The sequence below is a fragment of the Staurois parvus genome, unplaced genomic scaffold, assembly GCF_062004578.1.
Source record: "Staurois parvus isolate SC_StPar_1 unplaced genomic scaffold, SC_StPar_1.0 ptg000139l, whole genome shotgun sequence".
Classification (NCBI taxonomy): domain Eukaryota; kingdom Metazoa; phylum Chordata; class Amphibia; order Anura; family Ranidae; genus Staurois; species Staurois parvus.
This window is the reverse complement of record NW_028317935.1, coordinates 3741703-3763533: the sequence shown is the minus strand read 5'-3', so window position 1 is coordinate 3763533 and position 21831 is coordinate 3741703.

Genomic DNA, 21831 nt, shown 5'->3' with positions numbered 1-21831 from the left:
CCCAGGTACCGCCTTACCATTCACAAAAAGCACCGCTTCTTGCGCATGCGCACTTGGCACCCGGCTGTCATGCCCAGCGCCCACACTACAGAAGCCGGGAAGACAGCGCGCCGCTGGATAGAGGAACAGGTAAGGTCCCGCTGCAGAGCTGAGCGGCCGGCCCGGTATTCTGACACGGCCGCGGTGGAAATACCGGACCGGCCGCTCCATATTCGCTCCATAAGACACACTGACACACTGACATGGAGGGCCGTATTAAACCGACCCTCGGGCCGTAAATGGCCCGCGGGCCGGACTTTGGACATGCCTGATTTAAGGTCATGTCCCCATATTCTTGATTTTGGTTTCATGGTGAAAAAACTGCCCTCCTGAACCTTATTCACCCCCTTGATGTTTTTAAACGTTTCAATCATGTCTCCCCTTTCCCTTCTTTTCTCCAGATTGTATATGTTAAATTCCTCTTGATATGTTTTATCTCCCAGACCTTTCACCATTTTTGTTACCTGTCTCTGGACTTGTTCTACCTTATCAATATCTTTTTGTAAGTGAGGTCTCCAGAACTGGATACAGTATTCTAAATGAGGTCTAACTAAAGATCTGTATAGGGGAAACAGGACCTCCTTCCTCCTGCTGGTGACCCCTCTAGTGATGCATCCTAGAGTTCTATTTGCTTGCCCCACTGCCTGGCCATGCTGTTTGCTCATTTTGCAATCATCTGAAATAAGTACCCCCAAGTCCTTTTCCTCTGAAGTGCTGGCCAACACTGTACCACCAATGTTGTACTCCCTCAAGGGATTATTATTCCCTAGGTGCATTATTTTACATTTAGAAACACTGAACTGCAATTTCTACTTTTTTGACCAATCTTTCAGCAATGCCAAATCATGTTCCATGTTACATACAATTCAAGGGATATCTACCCTATTGCACACCTTTGTGTCATCATCAAAAAGCCATACCTCACCCAACAAACTTTTAGTTATCTCACTTACATATTGATTAAATATAACAATTCCATTTACAAACACACTGTGGTATCTATCCTATAGCCAGCTGCATATCCACTGAACCACCCAAGGGCTAAGTCCTAGCTTGTACAACTTTTGTATGAGATAATTATGTGGAACTGTATTAAATGCCTTGCTGAAATCAAGATATGCTGTGTTCACAGCACTACCGTGGTCCAAAACAGTGTAATATAGTAAAAAAATCCAATCAAATTATTCTGACATGATATTCCCTCGGTAAAGCCATGCTGCTTTTGATCTAGCAAGCTGTGAGTTTTTAAGTGATCAATAATTCTTCTTTTCAGGAGTGATTCCATTAACTTGACTACAACCGATGTTAAACTCACTTGCCAGTAATTGCCAGCTTCTTCCTTGCTGCCCTTCTTGTACATAGGTACAATATTAGCTGCCCGCCAGTCATGGGGAACTTCTCCTGTTAGAAGAGATTGATTAACAAGTTCGGTTAATTGTCCAACAACTACTGTATACCTCGAAGTTTTCTTAGAATCGGATGAATACCATCAGGGCCCATTGCTTTATTAATCTTTAACCAATTCAGTTCCTCTGCTGTCTCCAGAAATCCTAAAAATGAACCATCATTACTAGAACCAATATGATCTCTCAACTTATTATTGTTAGTATAATTTATTTCTGAGAAGACTGACCAAAAGTAATTGTGGTTTGCTACATCCAGGTCTCCCTTAACATAAGTCTTGTGCCCAGTTTTCAATTTTAGTGATCCCATCATATTTTTTCTTTCTATCACTAATGTACCAAAAAAAGGTTTTATCTCCTTTCTTAATAGAGTTAGCAATTTCCTCCTCTTTCTGTGCTTTGGCAGCACTGATATTGTGTTTGGCCTCCTTTTGTCTATTGTTATACTCTTCTCTGTCAGCTACACCTCCTGTTTCCTTGACTCTCCTACACGCCGATTTATTTTCCTATACTATCCTACTTATCTCTTTATTGAACCATATTGTTTTTTTTCTTCTATTTATTCTTACTAACTTGCCTGACATATAATCTACTTGCTTCCAGGATGGTAGACTTTAACAGTGCCCATTAATTACTTACTCCTGTCGTTTTATTCCAACCTTTCAACTAATCTTTTGGAAATTCACCCATTTCAGCAAAATTTGTCTTTTTGAAATCTAAAACTTTTGTTTTTGTATATGATTTTTCAGTTCCTATTTTAATATCAAAGCAAAGGCATTGGTGATCACTAGAAACCAAATTTTCTCCCACCTCAACATTAGACAGAATATCCCCATTTGTCAGTGCTAGGTCTAGAATATGATCACCTTGGGATGGACTTTTTACTAACTGTTTTAGAGAAAGCTCATTCAGTGCTTTCATTACATCCCTGCTCCTGCTTGTAATAGCAGAGCATTATCACCCCAGTACAGGAGGTAAACAAGGAACTTTCTAGCAAGGTTTTTAAATTATTTAATGAAAGCTGCAGGTATAAACAGACTTTTGAAATTAAATTAATAAGGTAAGGACTACATGAGATTTTTTGATTAGAACAAAACATAGTTGAATGCTAACTACATACACCTACATAATATGTGTTTACATGTATATTTGTATGATACTGTTCATTTACTGTATTAACAATTTGTTCATAGTGTATATAGTGACGTTTATCTTTCATTGGTATATACTAAAGCAGTATTTGTAATATTGATTATTGCTATTGTAACATTAGTGTTAGTCAGTGAACCTGTTCCACTTTGGGGTCACCTGCCGCTCCACTAATTGAGCACTTCCTTGAAGGTTTAGCACTTATTAACATTTATTGCTTCAGGAATAAGCAGATATTGCAGCTTTAAAGTGTTACTAAATCTTGCATCCACTATATCTGGTCTCCCACAGTACACGGAACATGGAAATGCAATTATGTTAGTAAATATAAACTGATAAAAACCTTTTCTCATCAGCAGTTAGAGCAGTCTTGTGACTTCTATCTGTGTCCAGTCCAGGACTAGCTAAAGTTTGTAGGAGGAGTTTTCTTTCTGCTCTAGGAGGATGCAAATCCCCTGACTTCTGTCTGGTCAGAGAAAAGAGAAAAAAAACCTCTCTAGCAATACACACCAAACTGAGCATGTGCAAGCCTACGTTTCAGTCTTATATTTTTTGTCACATATTTTTTGGGACATTGGACTATAATTTGGGACTTTGCTTGTTGGACTTGTATATATTTTTTCACAATTTTTTTTATTATTATTATTATTATTCACGCTGTGTCACTTTATGTGTTTATTTTGATGTGGAGATAAGAGGTGGTCACTTGAAAAAGCGTAAGAACAGAGAAGAAAGGATCAAAGGACTTTTTACACAAGGCAGAGAAATAACCCCTTAGGGTCCACAGTGAGTATAACAAGCATGCTTTACTGCATATGCAGGCTGATTTTACCATTGTGGGTTTAGTAACACTGTAAAACAAAAAGTTGATTTCACACTGAAGTGGAAAATTTGTTTAAACATGCTTACATTTGGAATGCTTTTGACCCTTAAAATACAATCTTTTTTTACGTAAAGCGTTATTGAGCATTGCCATTTTATTGAATACAAATATAAGTAAAAAGTACAAAACGTAGTCATTAAATAGTTAATTATTCAGATTCTTATAATATTCTACATTATGTACATTTTCATTTTACTCATTAATAACTAATGAGCCACTGTTCTTTGAAAGTTTATTGTAGCTATTTCCACCCTTTAAAACAGCAAAATGCCATAGCACTGCAGATTAATATATTAAAGTAATGCCAAGCAATGATGTTTGTCATCATTTTAGTCCAGTTTTTCAATAACAGCTACAAAACTATGCAGAATAAAACTTTACTGCAAAATATACTTTGCTGATGGATGCATAGGCATCTCTTTCTTAAAGATTTGCTGTCTGTAACATTTTCTCACTTTTTACTTTGTGATTTGGTAAAAGCAGAAAAATACTTACACTTAAACAGGCCATACATTATATGTTTTTTCCGTTCAACCAGCAGGAGACTGAAAAAAGAAAGTGCTGATTCCCTCATCCACACATTTAAGGTGGATGGGGGAATCCTGCCTGCTGTGCTGTTGTGTCCTCACAGCAGTATTCCCCATACAAATTGATCAGTGTGGCTGGCTATAGCCTGCAGCACTGAAAGGAAAAAACCCAACAGGGTGGATGTACCAAAATTGATTGATAGATCGACATCGGTACAACCAGGGTGTCCATACATGGATTGAAATTGTCCAGTCCCTGCTGAACCGTCCAAATTTAAATCCAGGTACGGCCACCTTTACAGTTCTTAGTACATCCAGTTATCATTAGTACTTGTTTGACTGGCTAGTATACAAAGAGCTTTACTGTAAATTGTTTGTGCAGATGAAAACATAGGTCACCCATTGTTAGCCAGAAGCTATGTTTATTTTTATCCCCGGTAATTTTAATGTTATATTTTCTTAAAAATGCTTTGGAAGAAATGTTTTTCATCAACATAGATTTACAATGTATCAACACTTCTATATGTACTAGAGCTGAAAGCTGCCATACACTCAGAATACATCTAATCAACAAATGTTTTAATGACTTTTGTCATGGCAACTAAAAGCACATTATTTGAACAAAATGACTGTAGTTCCTCAGTGAGTCTATAATTTTTTTTCTAAAATGTTGCTTTTACTGTTGACTGCTTCCATTTTTTTCACGTCACTATGATCCTTTTTTTTCTTAGCCCTGTGTATTTGCATGATGTGAATATTATGGATTTTATTATCTACACCAGGAGGACTTACAGTAAGTTGAAGTAGTTAAACTTTCATGAAGTCCTTACTTAACACGTCATTTTTTTTTTTTTTACTGCTTCTGTCTTTTTTGTACCTGATGCTAGGTTCTCATGTATATTACTAATACTAAAGTAGCTGGTATCTGAGTTGTTAAGGGTGCTACACATTTAAGGCTGTCATAAACCACAGATCTACAAATGCCAGATTCCAGATAGCTTGTGCGCCTAAGAAAGACTATTACTCTGTTGTCTATAAACTCCTAGACTGACACAAAATTGGGTAGAGCACCAAGATTGGCTTTTTGTGGGCTAAAGAAAATACGCTATATAACATGCACTATGGTACCAAATTATTTGGGCATGGTGAAAGTATACTTTTCTAAAGGACACGGTTTATTGTGACACACTTTTATATCATCCTGCATTAAGTTCTATTGTGGCTATTAACACCTTCCACAAAGGGTGTTACAGGGCAAGACCACCAATCTTCCAAAGGATGTGATAGCGATTTTTGAAAAAATGTCCTCTTTGCTTTCCTTTGCTTTCCTCACCTTCATCTTCAGTTTCCCCTGATATTACCTCTTGGTTTGTTGATATCCCAATACTGACACTTACAAATACTTAAATGCCATTCACAGATAGATAGGTGTTAGATACTGTCAAAGTTCTGAAAAAACCTTTGAATCAGGTCATGATGGTTATTCTTCTGGTTAGTTTAAAAAAATTGCCTCTTATTTGGTCCTGTTATCCTTATTTGGTCCTGTTACACAATATCACTATAGCCTACAGCAGGGGCGGACTGACAACTCATGGGGCCCCCGGGCAATAGGGGATCATGGGGCCATGTGTCCTTGCCAAAACTCAAAAAAGCTTATGAAAAGTGTACCAGGGGCATCTCATGGGGCCCCCTACTGACCCTGGGCCCTCAGGCAGTGCCAAATGGTCAGTCCGCCCCAGTCTACAGGGCCACCAATTCCCAGAGGAAATGTTAGCTAATATGTCTTTACTCCCAAAACCTCACAAGAACCACTCCCTCCCTCAAAATTTCTGATAAACAATGTTTAAAAATGTTTTAGCCATATATTGGTCAATAGATTGGCCTCTATAATCCCCACTTTAATTTCACCTTTGCAATCGTGCTTCGTTTCACACAGATTACAGAAAATATACATTTGGCTACAAATATTATCCAGGATGCTAACCTCTTTTCATGAGAGGTTCTAATATTAAGTTTATATATTAACAAGGCCTTTGACAGCATTACATGGCAATATTTGTTCCTATTATTAAAGAGGAATGGATTTCAGGGTGCATTTCTTCATGGCTTTAATGCCCTATACATCTCCCCTAAGACTCGTATTAGGTTCCCAGGATGTATCTTTGAGTTCTTCCCTCTTGGAAGGGGCACCAGGCAGGGCTGTCCTCTTTCACCCCTGCTTTTTGCCCTGGCAATCAAACTGCTGGCTACTGCTATTATTTGCCACCCAGATATAATGAGCTATTATGAAGGTAAGGACATTTTCAGATTATGCATTTATGCAGATGATTTATTATTGTTCCTTAGTTATCCAACCATGTCTTTACCAAGTCTTTTAATGGTTTTGACAAAATATGCAGCTTTAACCAGTTCTCAACTTCGCTGTAGCCAAAAGATGTACTCCCAGAACCCCCCCCCCCACAGGGGTGCGCACTGCGCACAATCTGGGATCGCTGTGTCCTTCAGCTGATCACATGACTAAGGAACGGGTCAATCACAGCCACTTTTACCATGTGACCAGCTGTGTTCAAACACAGCTGATCACAGGGTAAATAGGAAATGCCAGTTATCGGCAAGCAGGTAAGCGGCATTTTGCAGGCACTGATGATCAATGTAGCCCCATCAGTGTGACCAATAGTGACAATCAGTGCCCATGTGTGTTGGCAATTAGTGCCCATCAGTTGAATCAGTGACCATCAATGCCCATCAACTGAATCAGTGACCATCAGTTGAATCAGTGCCCATCAGTTGAATCACTGCCCATCAATGCCACATATCAGTGCCGCTTATCAGTGCTCATTAGTTGTTTGTTTAGCAAAAAATAAAAACCCCATTGGTTTAGGCAAGAATGGGATAAGAGTGCCCAGTAGGCAAGTGCTTAATGGGCCTTTTGGTCAATATTACTAAATCTGTGGCTATGCTTATTAATATTCCCTCTTCCAGGAGTGAATCGCTTAAGTAGGTCTTTACCTTTGTCTGGTCCTGTTCTTCCATTCCATACCTAAGTATTTTCCTGCAAGCAAACCTTTCAGATTTATTTCCATGCAACTATCCCCATATAGTCTTTAAGATTTGACAGATGTTAAAAACGTGGCCTTTCATTTTCGATTTCGGCTCTTCCCAATTTACTATATTTGTTTACAGTCCTGCCAGACTCTTTAAATCTTACCTTTTACAGATTCAGCCAGATATTAATACATTTATTTGGAAAAATAAGCCCACTAGACATGCTAGAACAGTTTTATACCATTCCCATAAACACAGGGGATATGTACCACAAATATGGCTATATTATTTGGCGTCTCGATTAGTGCAATTAGCCCAATGGAACATTATGGATTCCAAAGTCTCATAGCTCAAATTGGAGAGTAACTCAGTCCTTCCATACTTTCTATCAGGATTACTCTAATTTGGTACCCATACGCAAACTAATGAAACATAATTTGTTGGTTTCTCAATTACTTAAGATATAGTGCCTTAATAGAAACAAGTTTCATATTATTGGGCCTTATTTTGGGGGAGATTATAGATTTGTATTGGCCTTTTCTAGACCTGTTGACTTCCATTGGTGGAGAACCCATGTACTGACAAATCTTTCCATTTCCAAGAGGGTTAGAAGTTTGTGTCATTTACTCAATTATACATTTTTTGTACCACGCACTATGCCCTTTCTCTATCAGATTCTCATGTGTTATGAAAATTTTTGTCACAAATGCCCTTGAGGTAAGGGACTAAGTTTGTACCCTTACAATTGTCTCTCTAACACAGTAGCAGCTACTAGGCTCTCTTATATGGTGAGCTGGGAGGCTGAGTTTGGGAGCAATTTACAGAACAGGAATGGGACATTTGATGGAAGAACCTCAGGAAATGCATTAAATCTCGATTGATCAGTGACACAGCTCCTAAACTATTTATTAGATGGTATCAAACACCATTAAAAATTCATGCCTGCCATTTATCCCCAGGTTTCACCACATTGTTTCTTTGGTTCCCCCAAACTGACTTATATGTACACATTTTTTGGGATTGTGAGAAGATAGCTTTGATGTGGCAACAGCTCCTTAACTTGACTGCCCAGTTAACTGGTAAACAAATCACCCTGACTAAGGCATGTTTCCTGATATTCTCTCACATTCAAGAGCTCTCAAGAGTATTACAACAATTGATACACACTCTTAATGTCACTATGCATTGGGTGCTTCCTTACCATTGGAAGTCTTCAGATATCCCCTTCTCTCAGGTTACTACTAGAATGGATGCAATTATGCTGATGGAGAAAATATTTTACACCATACAAGACTCTAAATCTTGATTTGATGCTGAATGGAATCCATGGTTTTTATACCATTTGTCACCAGTATACTAACTTAATTGTTACAGTCCTTTTTCACATTGTCTAAAGGAGCTTTTTCAGAGTGATACTTTTTGCAATACAAGATACTCTTGTATTTCTTTTTCTTTGTTGGTTTCATGGATGACAATGATTGTGCCCTTTCATAGTTATTTTTGTATTGGTACTCCGAATGTCTTTCTCTTAAGATTTGGCATATATACTGTGTGCATTATGGATTTATACTGTCTCTCTTCTGTATGCATATTATGTTTGCTGTTATATTTTGATATGTCCTTTTTTAGATCTACTCAGTAAATGTTTGTAAACAAAAAAGAACCACAAATGGTGTTGGAGCTGGAAGACTTCCCTTTTCCAGACACTGGGGCTGATTTATACTCAAACTGATGGATAAGTACCATTTTGAAAAATAAAACCCAGTTTGTCAGTGGCATAAAAGCACATGGCCAGTGGCACAACAATGAGAAACAACCAAATGAGATATGTTAAAGTGTTCAGATTAAATGTGGAAACGAATGCAATTCTACCACTGGTGTGATGTTACACACCAAACATTTGTGAAATCTCTTACTATGACAAATGTATGTAATGATGTCTAAGTTGACTGCAAGGAATGTTTGTTAATTGAAGTGGATATTTTGAATGCCTTGTGTTTTCAAAATGACTGCTTTTGACATACACTTTCATAACCTTTCTCTCCTAAGCAGAATGAAACAGACACAGGTGTTTAAATTACTGCGTTCACAGAAATGAGGAAAGTTAGTTGAGGAGCACTTTGACTTTGTGCGAATATCAGAAACCTGGTTGGACAGTTCACAGTTTGCTGCAAATATTGAAGGGTACACTGTATTTTCAAGGGACATAAATGGCAGAAGTGGGTAGGTACTATATGTCTGTATGTATGTGAAGAGCAATCTAAAAGTGTGATGATATCACTAACGAAACTGTGGTGGTGCAGAATCATTGTGGCTGGAGCTCCACACCAGTGCCACAAATAGTAATTTATTTGGAAGAGTATGTTATAGGCCCTGAATGTAAAACATGAAGAGGAGACTCAGCTGCTTTCACAGTCTAAATGGCCACCTTCACACAGAGATACGGTAGAGAAAACGGCACTGCAAACCAGTTATGAGAGAAACTTCAGATGCAGGGTAACCTCAGGGAATATCAGACAATATTGGTGACTAGTCCTTTGCCCTCTGCCCGTTTGTTTTATTTTTCTGGGCACAGCTTCCACAGTCCAGGTCCTCTTAATGTGTCCTATGAAAATGTATGAACGAGTTTATGTGATACAATGTTTATTTTGCTCAAGAAAAGAAAGAAAAGTTATCAGACCCTCCATTATTCTCTATGGAGCTGCAGATGTAAATGGACATTTGTCTGTTTACAGCTGCCTACATCCGATCCTATCCGCTAAAAACAGACGGACGGGGATCTATTCCCCATATGTTTAGTGGTTTGAAGACAAACAGGTGTAAATGGACAGGCGGTCTGTCGCAATCCGGCCACCCATAGAGGACAGCAGGCTGTGTTTTTGTCCACTTTGCAAAACGGAGTGGACATGGACCAGTCATCTTCTTGTTCAGTGGGGATCAATGGACAGATTCCTTGCTGAGCAAGCAAACTCCTAGCGTGTGAACGGGGCCTTACACAATATAATATGATATCAATTTATTATTATAATCTTACTCTATCTCCTATATTTTGTAAGTTTAGTACATTTTATAATTTTGTTATAGTTTATTCTACTAAAACTGTTTAAGGAGGAGCTTCAGTCTCCCCCATAAAAATTAAAAGTCAGCAGCTACAAATACTGTAGCTGTTGACTTTTAATAAAAAGACACTTACCTGTCCAGGGATCCAGTGCCATCCTCACCCAGGAGGGTTTTCCATCGGCCTTCCCGGCACTGGCATGTTTACTAAGGGAAATCAGCTGTGAAGCCTTGCAGTTTCCCACTGTGCATGCAGGGAGCCACACCACACTTTGTGAATGGCCCTGCAGTCTTCAGGGACCTGTGAGGTGTCCCAGAAGCCTACAGACAGGTGGTGCTGGTGGTGGGGGGGGGCAAGTTTCCACTCAGATTGCCTAAGTGATGAAGACAGAGGTGATAGCGGTTATCTGTTAAAGCCAGGTACCTGCTACCCCCCCCCCCCCCCAAAAAAAATAGATATTTCCAAAAGTCGAAGGAGGTGGAAAAGTGGAACTTCCCCTTGTGGGTGAATTCTGCTTTAACCATTTCTACATTACAATTATTAGCATAAGAACACAAAGTATTCTAGCAGAACAGAAAAGAAACTTACTCTTGTATCTAACTTTCGTTTGAAAGTTTAAGTGTTCCGATCAGGTTAACAAGCATGTTAAAAGCTGTCTTCTGCTATTATAGGGGATGTCATTTTGACAATGATGGTGTATGAAGCACGTAGGTTTCAAACATTGTCATGTCATATAATTTCTAGTTAAGTTGACAATCTGTAATGGTAAGAGATACATTATTACATACTGTATATATTAGCAGTTATAACATTTTTCCATAAGAAGAGTTGAAGTATGATAACAGAATATTTAAGGCCATATTTTAACTTAACAATATAAGTCTCATATCTAATGTAAGTAGCAGCAATTCCAAGTACACAAGCAGATTACTGTACATCAGTATTCACATTGCTTATCTGTTTTATGATCATTTGATTTGAATAATTTTAATATTTTTTCCCAATGTCTATATGAAGAAAAAGATAAAATGAATGCCAGAATAGCACAATAAATTGTATGTAAACCAAATTGATAAAATCTCATCTAACTTGTGGTTTTAGTTAAAATAGTTAACATGCTTTTGATGGCTGTTTTAACGCACATTAGGGAGGCATGGTCCACTGACGCAGTCTTCAAAAATATTTTTCTTGACAAATTATTTGTAGCCATTGCTGGAATACATGCATGTAGACAGGAAGCGGCTGCAAATAGACTTGAGAAGGTCAACAGTGCTGAGATCAAGTAAAGGATGAAAATAAAGTATTGTATTTAAAAACATGTCAGTTGTTTTAAACCACTTGCCCTTCAGAGGATTTACCCACCTTCATGATTAGACCATTTTTTGAGATACAGTGCTGCGTTAATTTAACTGACAATTGCACAGTCATACAACGCTGTACAAAAATTAAAGTTATATCCTGTTTTTCCCACAAATAGAGCTTTCTTTTGGTGGTATTTGATCACCTGTGCATTTTTTTTGCGCCATAAACAAAAGAAGACTGACAATTTAGAAAAAAAAAACAATATTTTTTACTTTTTGCTATAAAACATCCAGTAAAAAAATGTTAAAAAATCATATTTCGTCATAAATTTAGGCCAAAATGTTTTCTGCTACTTGTCTTTGCTAAAAAAAATCCCAATACATGTAAATTAATTGGTTTACATGAAAGTCATAGCGTCTACAAATGCATATATACTGGAATTTGTATTTTTATTTATTTTATACTAACTGCCAATGACATCCCAATGACACTAATAAAGTGATCAGTGCTAATAAAAAGCACTGACACTGTACTAATGACACTGGGCAGGAAGAGGTTAACATCTGGGGCAATCAAAGAGTTAACTCTGTGCTGTTTTACTGTGAGTGTTTTGCTAGGGAAACATGCTGCTGTGTATTTCTCTGCTGTGCAGAGAAATTCACAGCAGCATGTTACTGCTGGCAGGAGAGAGACCTGTGTTGTTTGCACACAGGTCTCTCCTCTGTCACTGTTTCTCGGTGATCACCGGGAGCCGGTGGGGAATCTCTGGCCTGGACACGGTGATCGACATCTGTAGCTGCCAATGGCAGCGTGAGTAGGGCAGCACACATGTGCAAATCACACATATATATGTGATTTTGCACAGCCCTGCCACCCTGTAGCAGTATTTCTGCTATAGGGCGACAGGGAAGCGGTTAATACACCGTGTTTTAAAGTAGATTTCTGGGATATACAGTACCTAACTAATCTTAAGTGTCCCTCCCTCCTCCTAACACCTATGCTGACTAACCTGTGTAAAGACCTATATACTTACCTATCTTTTTAGGCTGCTCGGGTCTAGTCATGTGATCCTGCCCCCCTTGGTCAGCCAGCAGGGGAGAGAAGAAAGAGCTGACAATGGATGGACCATTGTACGCCTATGGGTGATGTCACCACTCCCAGGCATTGCCAGCCATTGTCGACTGCTTCTCTTCTTCCTTAGAGCTGGCACTGGCTGACACAGAGGAGATCAGGTGATCAGACAGGATAAGCCTGTAGTACCTGTAGTCCATAAGTCTTACATTCTTGACATGTCACCATATACAATAACAGCTTTATTTTAAAAAAAAAAAAAACTTCATCTATTGTCATTTAAAAGCTGTCCTTGAGTGTAATGTCAACACTTTGCTGCAGTCAGGATAAGCATGTAAAGACTAAAATATTGTTCATTTGTAGCAAATCACAAGGTGAGATGCTGCAGCAGGGGCTTATCTGCATAAGACATTTGTGAACACAGCCAGGGACTGCACAGAAATCAGGATTTAAGTTAGGTAAATTATTCATCTGTCTGTGCCAGCATCTCAGGCCAGAAAGTAGCTGCTGAGCCTTGATGATGCCTGAACAAAGATGGCACTGTTCTTTAAAAAAAAAAAACGGATAAAGGCAGTGTCAGGGAAAGTATTCTGATCTGTGAGTGGTAATGATAACTGTAAGTGTGGCCATACATGGTGTCAAATTCAGCCAATTCAGCAGGGACAGGCTAAATTTTGATCCATGTGTAACCACTGAGGTTAAACAGAAGTCAATCTTCCAATTGACCTCTGTTCAACCACTCTGTGGATAGAAGTCGCTTGATCAGCACTGTTGTCTTCTATTAATAGAAGGATGAATGATGGATGACGAGTATATTTATAAATGTATTTGTCCGCAGCAACTAGTCCAACAGTTCTTTTCCAGAGAGATACATTTAACCAGTTCAGCAACAGTTCATAAAACAGAGGTACAGACAAGGCAGATAACAGAATACTTAGAGTATTCATGCAACCATCAGAAACCCTCAAAGGACCCACTTTCTCCTGTCACAACTTAACCAAAAGAAACTTCCCTAATGTAAACATTCTCCCAATTCAGTAGAACAACAAGCACTCTGATTGGCCACTTTTAGTAGCCCCTTTGATCTTCTGGGTGACAGGTAATGCCTTTTGGGCTTGGACTGATGCAGTCATAAATTCTAATAAAAGTTGTCTAGATATTTCCCAAGCTGCATTCTTTTTCCATTAATTAGATAAACAAGAAAGCTATTTACCATACTTAATACTCCTTTTCATGTTATTAGATAGTAGATACTGACCAAATCCTTTCAAGTCTGACTGAGCTATCTGCATTTTATCACCCTTGCAAGTTTGCAAATTACACCTTTTGAAATGTAACAATGTGGACCCAAGTGCCATGGTGATATTGCATAAAATTAACATAGCAAAGAGTCCTTGGCAATCCTTTTGTTGTGTAAAATAGATCTAGCTCAGTCCTATGCTGGCCTGCTCAATAACGTAAGAATACACCACATACAGTATATATATACATATCAAATTACAATATCCTACAAGCACTACAGGCAAACAGGCAATAGAGCAATAGCCTGCAGAGCTGATACTTGTTTTTTGACAGCAGAGGAGTTTCCTGCTGTCTTAATACAATGACACAGCGTGGAGGATCTTTTCACTTTTTTTTTTGTTTAGCCCGCTGGCTGGAAAAAAACAAAACAAAACATATATGGGTAGCTATATACAATATTTAGAATATATACACTTAACATGAAAAAATATAACTGGTGCTAGGTCCACTTTGTCATGAAAAAATCTGAGGACAGCACTGCTTTTATAACCTTCTGTTTAGTTTAGAAACATCTATAGCTGTAACTCATAATTAAATTTTGATATGACTTTTACTAATGGGCCAATTATAACCTATAAGAAGCATTCCCGTGCTGAGATAAGGATAGTAAAATTCATTCTAAAATAGATACAAAATTGTAGATTCTTTTTGACTTTTTCTTCTTCTAACTTGGAATAGCTGATTACTATTTCAGTTAATCCAGTGATGAGTGCCATTGCACAAAAACTTGTTTTAGAAATAATTGTTACTGTATATCAAATAGTTACCTGTTCACTCTGCACATTCTTTAACAAAATATTTTTGATATTTAAATAATATTATTTTTTAAATAATTGCTTTATATTGTACTAGCAATTTTGTCAAACCAGAGAACTCCGGACACGGACTTGAGGAAAACAAATGATTTATAAAAAACAGCGCTGTTTTTACTCAACAGATGGCTTATGCTCTCATCTGCTAAGTGAGTTTTAGAAAACTTCTTACAACGATTACGTCACAATACATACATTCCTCTCTCGCTTTCTATATTTTCAACAGGCTTTCTAAACTGCCGAATAACCTTGGACAGCAGCTGCAGATAAAAATCCCAGCTACGAGCTGGTACAACATAATACTCACAGAAAATAAGGGAGGGGGGAAGATGAGCCAAAAACCTTGCAAACAGATAATGTTAAAAATGTTACAGTTTAAAGGGGAACTCTACAATATCTGGGTGCTATCACAATATTAGATTTTAGCATCACCATTTTGTGTTCCATGGCATGCTATTGTGTTGGAAAATGGCAGGAATTTATGATACCACTATAGTGACATAATATTTGAAGTAATTTCTAGCACAATGAACATCTACAGTTGAAGTCCCTCTGATTGCATTTATTACTCCTTTGCCTCCCTTATTTAATATTAGAAATCCTGTATGAGTACAATCTGTTCAAAGTTGTCATTAAAATCTAGATATTTTCATTTGACTACATCCTAAATATAGGCTGAATCCCAAGGAACACCTTTCAAAATGTACTAGCTGTCATTCATTCATTTATTTATGGAGACAAACGTGCTGCAAACGTCTGTTTTTTTCAGCTGTGCGTGATATACTATGGTAAAAGCCATTACATTAAGTCATATGTGGCAATTCAGAGGGTGTGAATGCTTTCAACAAATTCCCAAAATCAAAGGGAAATGGTCTGAAGTATGTAACATGCAGCACAGTATATAGAGTGGAATGTTTCTAAGTACTTATAATACAGCAATACAACCAGAGTGTGGGGAATGTAATACAATGCAGTGGTTGGAGTATCTGATACTCATCCATTTTTGCACCAAATTGGAGTTTGACCAAATATTGATGTTCAATCACTTTAAGTCCAGACACTTTTACCCCTTTCCTATCCAGGCCAATTTTCAGCTTTCAGCGCTGTTACACTTTGAATGACAATTGCGCGATCATGCAACACTGTACCCATATGAATATTTTAGCATTTTTTTGAGACAGATAAAATGTTATTTTGGTGGTATTTATTCACCACTGGGATTTTTTTTTTTTTTTGCTATATAAAAGAAAAAGTCTAAAAATTTTGAAAAAAAGTGTTTTTCTTATAACATTTTGCAAATAAATAATCTTTCTTCATAAATCTTGGCCACAATGTGTTCAGCTATTTTTCTTAGTAAAAAAACTAACCCAAATTAGTTTATAACCAAAAAATATATTTTTTCTACTTTTTTTACATTTTTATTTTATTTTTTATATTATTGTGTGTTTGTGTTTTTTTTACATACTGTCACCCTAGCTGTACTGCTAGTGACACTGTACTACTTGTGGGGTTTGATGAATATTTTTTTTTGTTACACTGATTGCTTTTACACCCATAAAGGCTTTGAAAGCAATCATTTCTCCTTCTCTCTGACTGCATTCTTGCAGCCATTGAGAAATACTGTGAGAGCTGTGATTGGTTACAGCTTGTCACATGGTACAAGGCTGTTGTGAGTAGCCTTGTACCATGTGAACTCTGTGATCATTCACAGATTTTACACGTAGTAAGCAATGATGGCAGAAGTGACATCTTGCTTACTGCTTTTCATGTGATCACTGATTGGCCAATCAGTGATGAAATGATCCGGACCTCACACTGAGGTCCCGCACAGCGATCAGACACAGTGGGCACTGAATCGTGGTGTCGTGCGCTCCCAGGGAGCACGAACAGGCTGAAAATGCGGGCGCCGTTTATGAACGGCAACCCGCTCCTGCACTGCTCCTGTACGGCCATTTATATACATGGGCCATATGGGAAGTAGTTAAGGAGCAGTAATAAAACCTGGTTCTATCACTCGCTTTCCAAAAAAAACCCCAAACTAATACATGTGCAACCATAGCACATCCGTTTATGCATAATGTGTTGCAGCTGGAGAATTATTATCTGTAGATGTCTTTTGTCCAAGGCTCTTCTATACACTCCATTAACACCTGACTGTTTTATAGCTAGGTGATCCAAAATGCTCAGCATCCAAAATCCTACGATTTTCAGTTGTGCCTGTTCACACCGGAGTCTAGTGTTACTTAACCAATTCAATACCGGGCAATTTTACACCCTCCTGCCCAGGCCATTTTTCACGTTTCAGCGCTCTCACACTTTGAATGACAATTGCGTGGTCAAACAAAATTGTACCCAAACTAAAATGTTATCATTTTCTTCACACAACTAGAGCTTTCTTTTGGTTATATTTAATCACCGCTGGGGTTTTTATTTTTTGCTAAATTAACAAAAAAAGACCCAAAATTTAAAAAAAAAACACGTTTTTCTTTGTTTCTGTTATAAAAGTTTACAAATAAATAATTGTTCTTCATAAATTTAGGCCGATATGTGTTCTGCTACATATCTTTGGTGAAAATAACCCAAATTAGGATGTATTATTTAGTTTGTAGGAAAGTTATAGAGTTCACAAACTATGGTATAGAAAATTGATCAATCCTGAAGTACTGACAGCGAATATAATTTCTTGAGGTCCAAGAATGTCAGAATAGTACAAAATATCCCCCAAATGACCCCTTTTTGCACAGTAGACAGTCCGACGTACTTCATAAGAGGAATGGCGAGTTTTTGAAGTTGTATTTTTTTTGTCATAATTTTTCGGAAAATGAAAAAATTAAAAAAATTATTTTCACTATTTTTTTTTTACATACTGTCACCAGTGCAGTACAGCATCATCATATAACTGGCATGGCAGTGAACAGGGACACTGACTGGTGACAGTATGAAAATTTATTTTTTTAATTTTTTTATTATTTTAAATTTTTTATTACATTTTTATTATTTTTTTTAAGATTATTTTCATTTTTTACTATGACCAAAGTAGTACAAGGTTACCATAGTAACCTTGTACTACTTTGGGGAAGTGATCAGTATTTTTTTTTTTTTTTTTTACACAATTTGCTTATAGCAAAGGATTACTTTGCTATAAACAAGCATTTACCTGAATGACATCGATTCATCAGGTTTTTTTTTTTTTTTGTGCTTAGCTGTGATTTGGCCACAGCTAATCACATGACATGTGCATGTGACTGCTGTGACATTCACAGCTAGGCACTAGTATACAATGGATGGCATGAATGAAGCCATCCATTGTATACAACTGTCATGTGACCTGCTGTGATTGGTCACAGCAGGTCACATGGTACCGGCAACGGGGGCCGGTGCTCAGGTCTGTCATCGGCCGTGATTGTGCATCGGATTTCCCTCCCTGGGTCCCCCTCTGTGCTCCTCAGCCCCCCCACAGGTCTCTAATGCCTCGTCTTCTCTGACAGTGTCCAGCCCCTCCCCCCATCCCCTGGCAGAGCAGAGGAGAGAGAGGATCTGCTCTGCCTCCCTGTCCAGATCAGCCGGCAGCTCGGTGATTCATTCTCTCTCCCTCTCTCTCTCTCCCTCCCTCTCTCCCTCCCTCTCTCCCTCCCTCTCCCTCTGCTCTCCTCACTCCCTCTTCCCCTCCCCCCCCTCTCTCTCTCTCCCTCCCTCTCTCACCCTCCCTCTCCCTCTCTCTCTCTCCCCTTCCTTTCCTCCATCCCCTCCTTTCATTCTTTCCTCCCTCCCTCCCCTCCTTTCATTTCCTTCCTTCCTCCTGCCAATCCTTCCCTTCCCTTTCTTCCTTCCTTCATCCATTCCCTAGCTTTTCTTCCTTCCTCCCTTCCTCCCTCCCCTTTCCTTCATACCTTCCTTCATCCATTCCCTCCCCTCTCTTTTTTTCCTTCTTCCATCCCCTCCTTCATTCTTTCCTTCCTTCCCTTCATCCCTCTCTCCCTTCCTTCCTTTCGCTCTCCCTCCCTCCCCTGCTTTCCTTCCTTCCTTCATCTATTTCATCCCTCCTTTTTCTTCCTTCCACCCTCCCTCCCTCCTTCCCCTCCTTCCTTTCCTCCCTTTCCTTCATTCCTCCTCCATCCATTTTCTTCCTTCCTTCCTCCATTCCCTCCCTTTTCTTCCTTACCTTCATTCCTTCCTCTATCCCCTCCCTCTGTTTTTTCCTTCCCTTCCTCCTCATCCTTCAATCATTCCTTCCTTCTTTCCGCCTTCCCTACCATTCCTCCAATCCTTCCTTCCTTCTCCCTTCCTCCCTCCCTCCCTCCCTTCCTTCCTTCTTTCTTTCCCTCCCCCTCCTTCATTCCTTCCTTCCTCTGTCCATTCCCCCCTCCCTTTTCTTACTTCCCTTCCTTCTTTCTTCCTTCCTCCATCCCCTCCCTTCCTTTCCTTTCCTTTCTTTCTTTCCTTCCTTCCTTCCTTTCCTCCCGCCTTTTTCTTCCATCCTTCCTTCCTCCCTCCCCTTCTTCCTTCACTCCCCTTCCTTCATTCCTTCATCCATCAATTTTCTTCCTTCCTCCATTCCCTCCCTCCCTTTAATTCCTTACGTTCATTCCTTCCTCTATCCCCTCCCTTAATTTTTTCATTCCCTCCCTGCTCATCCTTCAATCATTCCTTCCTTCCCCCCTCTCTCCCCTTCCTTCAATCCTTCCTTCCTTTCTCCCTTCCTCCTTCCCTTATTTATTATTATTTATTTCAGGTACTTATATAGTGCCATCAATTTACGCAGCGCTTTACATATATATTGTACATTCACATCAGTCCCTACCCCTCAAGGGGTGTACAATCTAAGGTCTCTAACTCACATTCATATATACATATACTAGGGCCAATTTAGACAGGATCCAATTCACCTACCAGCATGTCTTTGGAGTGTGGGAGGAAACCGGAGTACCCGGAGGAAACCCACGCAGGCACAGGGAGAACATGCAAACTCCAGGCAGGTGGTGCCGTGGCTGGGATTCAAACCAACGACCCTAGTACTGCCAGGCAGAATTGCTATCCATTTCATTCCTTCCTTCCTCCCTCCATCCCCTCCCTTTATTCTTTCCTCCCTCCCCTCCTTTAATTTCCTTCCTCCCTCCCTCCCCTCCTTCCTTCCCTCCCTTTCCTTCATTCCTTCCTTCATCCATTTCCTTCCATCCTCCCTCCAGCTATTCCCTCCCTTTTCTTTCTTCCTTCCCTCCCCTTCCTTCCTTCCTTCCTTCCTTCCCCTTCATTACTTTGTCCATCCATTTTCTTTTCTTCCATCATTCCTTCATTCCTCCATCCATTCCCTCCCTCCCTCCCTCCCTTTTCTTCCCTTCCTTCCTCCCACCCCCCTTCCTTCCCTCCCCTTCCTTCCTCCCTCCCCCCTTCCTTCCCTCCCCTTCCTTCCTCCCTCCATTCCCTCCCTCCCTTTTCTTCCTTCCTCCATCCCCTCCCTCCTTTCCTTTCCCTTCCTTCCTTCCTTCCCTCCCTCCTTTTTCTTCCTTCCTTCCTCCCTCTCCTCCTTCCTTCAATCCCCTTCCTTCATTCCTTCCTCCATCAATTTTCTTCCTTCCTTCTTTCCTCCATTCCCTCCCTCCCTCCCTTTAATTCCTTACCTTCATTCCTTCCTCTATCCCCTCCCTTAATTTTTTCATTCTATCCCTGCTCGTCCTTCAATCATTCCTTCCTTCCCCCCTCCCTCCCCTTCCTTCCTTTCTCCCTTCCTTCCTTCCTTCCTTCCTTCCTTCCTTCCCCTTCATTACTTTGTCCATCCATTTTCTTTTCTTCCATCATTCCTTCATTCCTCCATCCACTCCCTCCCTCCCTCCCTCCCTCCCTCCCTTTTCTTCCCTTCCTTCCTCCCACCCCCCTTCCTTCCCTCCCCTTCCTTCCTCCCTCCATTCCCTCCCTCCCTTTTCTTCCTTCCTCCATCCCCTCCCTCCTTTCCTTTCCCTTCCTTCCTTCCTTCCTTCCTTCCCTCCCTCCTTTTTCTTCCTTCCTTCCTCCCTCCCCTCCTTCCTTCAATCCCCTTCCTTCATTCCTTCCTCCATCAATTTTCTTCCTTCCTTCTTTCCTCCATTCCCTCCCTCCCTCCCTTTAATTCCTTACCTTCATTCCTTCCTCTATCCCCTCCCTTAATTTTTTCATTCTATCCCTGCTCGTCCTTCAATCATTCCTTCCTTCCCCCCTCCCTCCCCTTCCTTCCTTTCTCCCTTCCTTCCTTCCTTCCTTCTTTCCTTCCTTCCTTCCTTCCTTCCTTCCTTCCTTCCTTCCTTCCCCTTCCTACCTTCCTCCATCCATTCCCTCCCTCCCTTTTCTTCTTTCCTCCATCCCCTCCCTCCTTTCTTACCTTCCTTCCTTCCTTCCTTCCTTCTTTTTCTTCCTTCCTCCCTCCCCTCTTTCCTTCACTCCCCTTCTTTCATTCCTTCCTCCATCAATTTTCTCCCTTCCTTCTTTCCTCCATTCCCTCCCTCCCTTTAATTCCTTACCTTCATTCCTTCCTTTATCTCCTCCCTTAATTTTTTCATTCCTTCCCTGCTCGTCCTTCAATCATTCCTTCCTTCCCCCCTTCCTCACCTTCCTTCAATCCTTCCTTCCTTCCTTCCTTCCTTCCTTCCTTCCTTCCTTCCTTCCTTCCTTCCTTCCTCCCCTCCCTTCATTCTTTCCTCCCTCCCCTCCTTTAATTTCCTTCCTTCCTCCCCTCCCTTTCCTTCATTCCTTCCTCCATCCATTTCCTGCCTTCCTCCCTCCAGCTATTCCCTCCCTTTTCTTTCTTTCTTTCTTTCTTTCTTTCCCTTCATTACTTTGTCCATCCATTTTCTTCCTTCCTTCCTTCCTCCATCCATTCCCTCCCTCCTTTTTCCTTTCTTCCTGCCTTCTCTCCCCTTTCTTCCTTCCTCCATCTATTCCCTCCCTTTTCTTTTTTCCTTCCTTCCTTCCTTCCTTCCTTCCTTCCTTCCTTCCTCCCCTCCCCTTTCTTCCTCCATCCATTCCCTCCCTCCCTAACTTCCTCCCTTCCCTCCTTTTCCTTCATTCCTTTCTCCATCCATTTACTTTCCTTCCTTTATCCATTCCCTCCCTCCCCTCCCCTCCCTTTTCTTCGTTCCCTTCCTTCCTCCATCCCCTCCCTTCATTCTTTCCTCCCACCCCTCCTTCCTTCCCCCCCCCTTTTCTTCTTCCATCCATTCCCTCCCCCCGTCCATTTTCTTTCTTCTTTCCTTCCCTCCATCCATTCCCT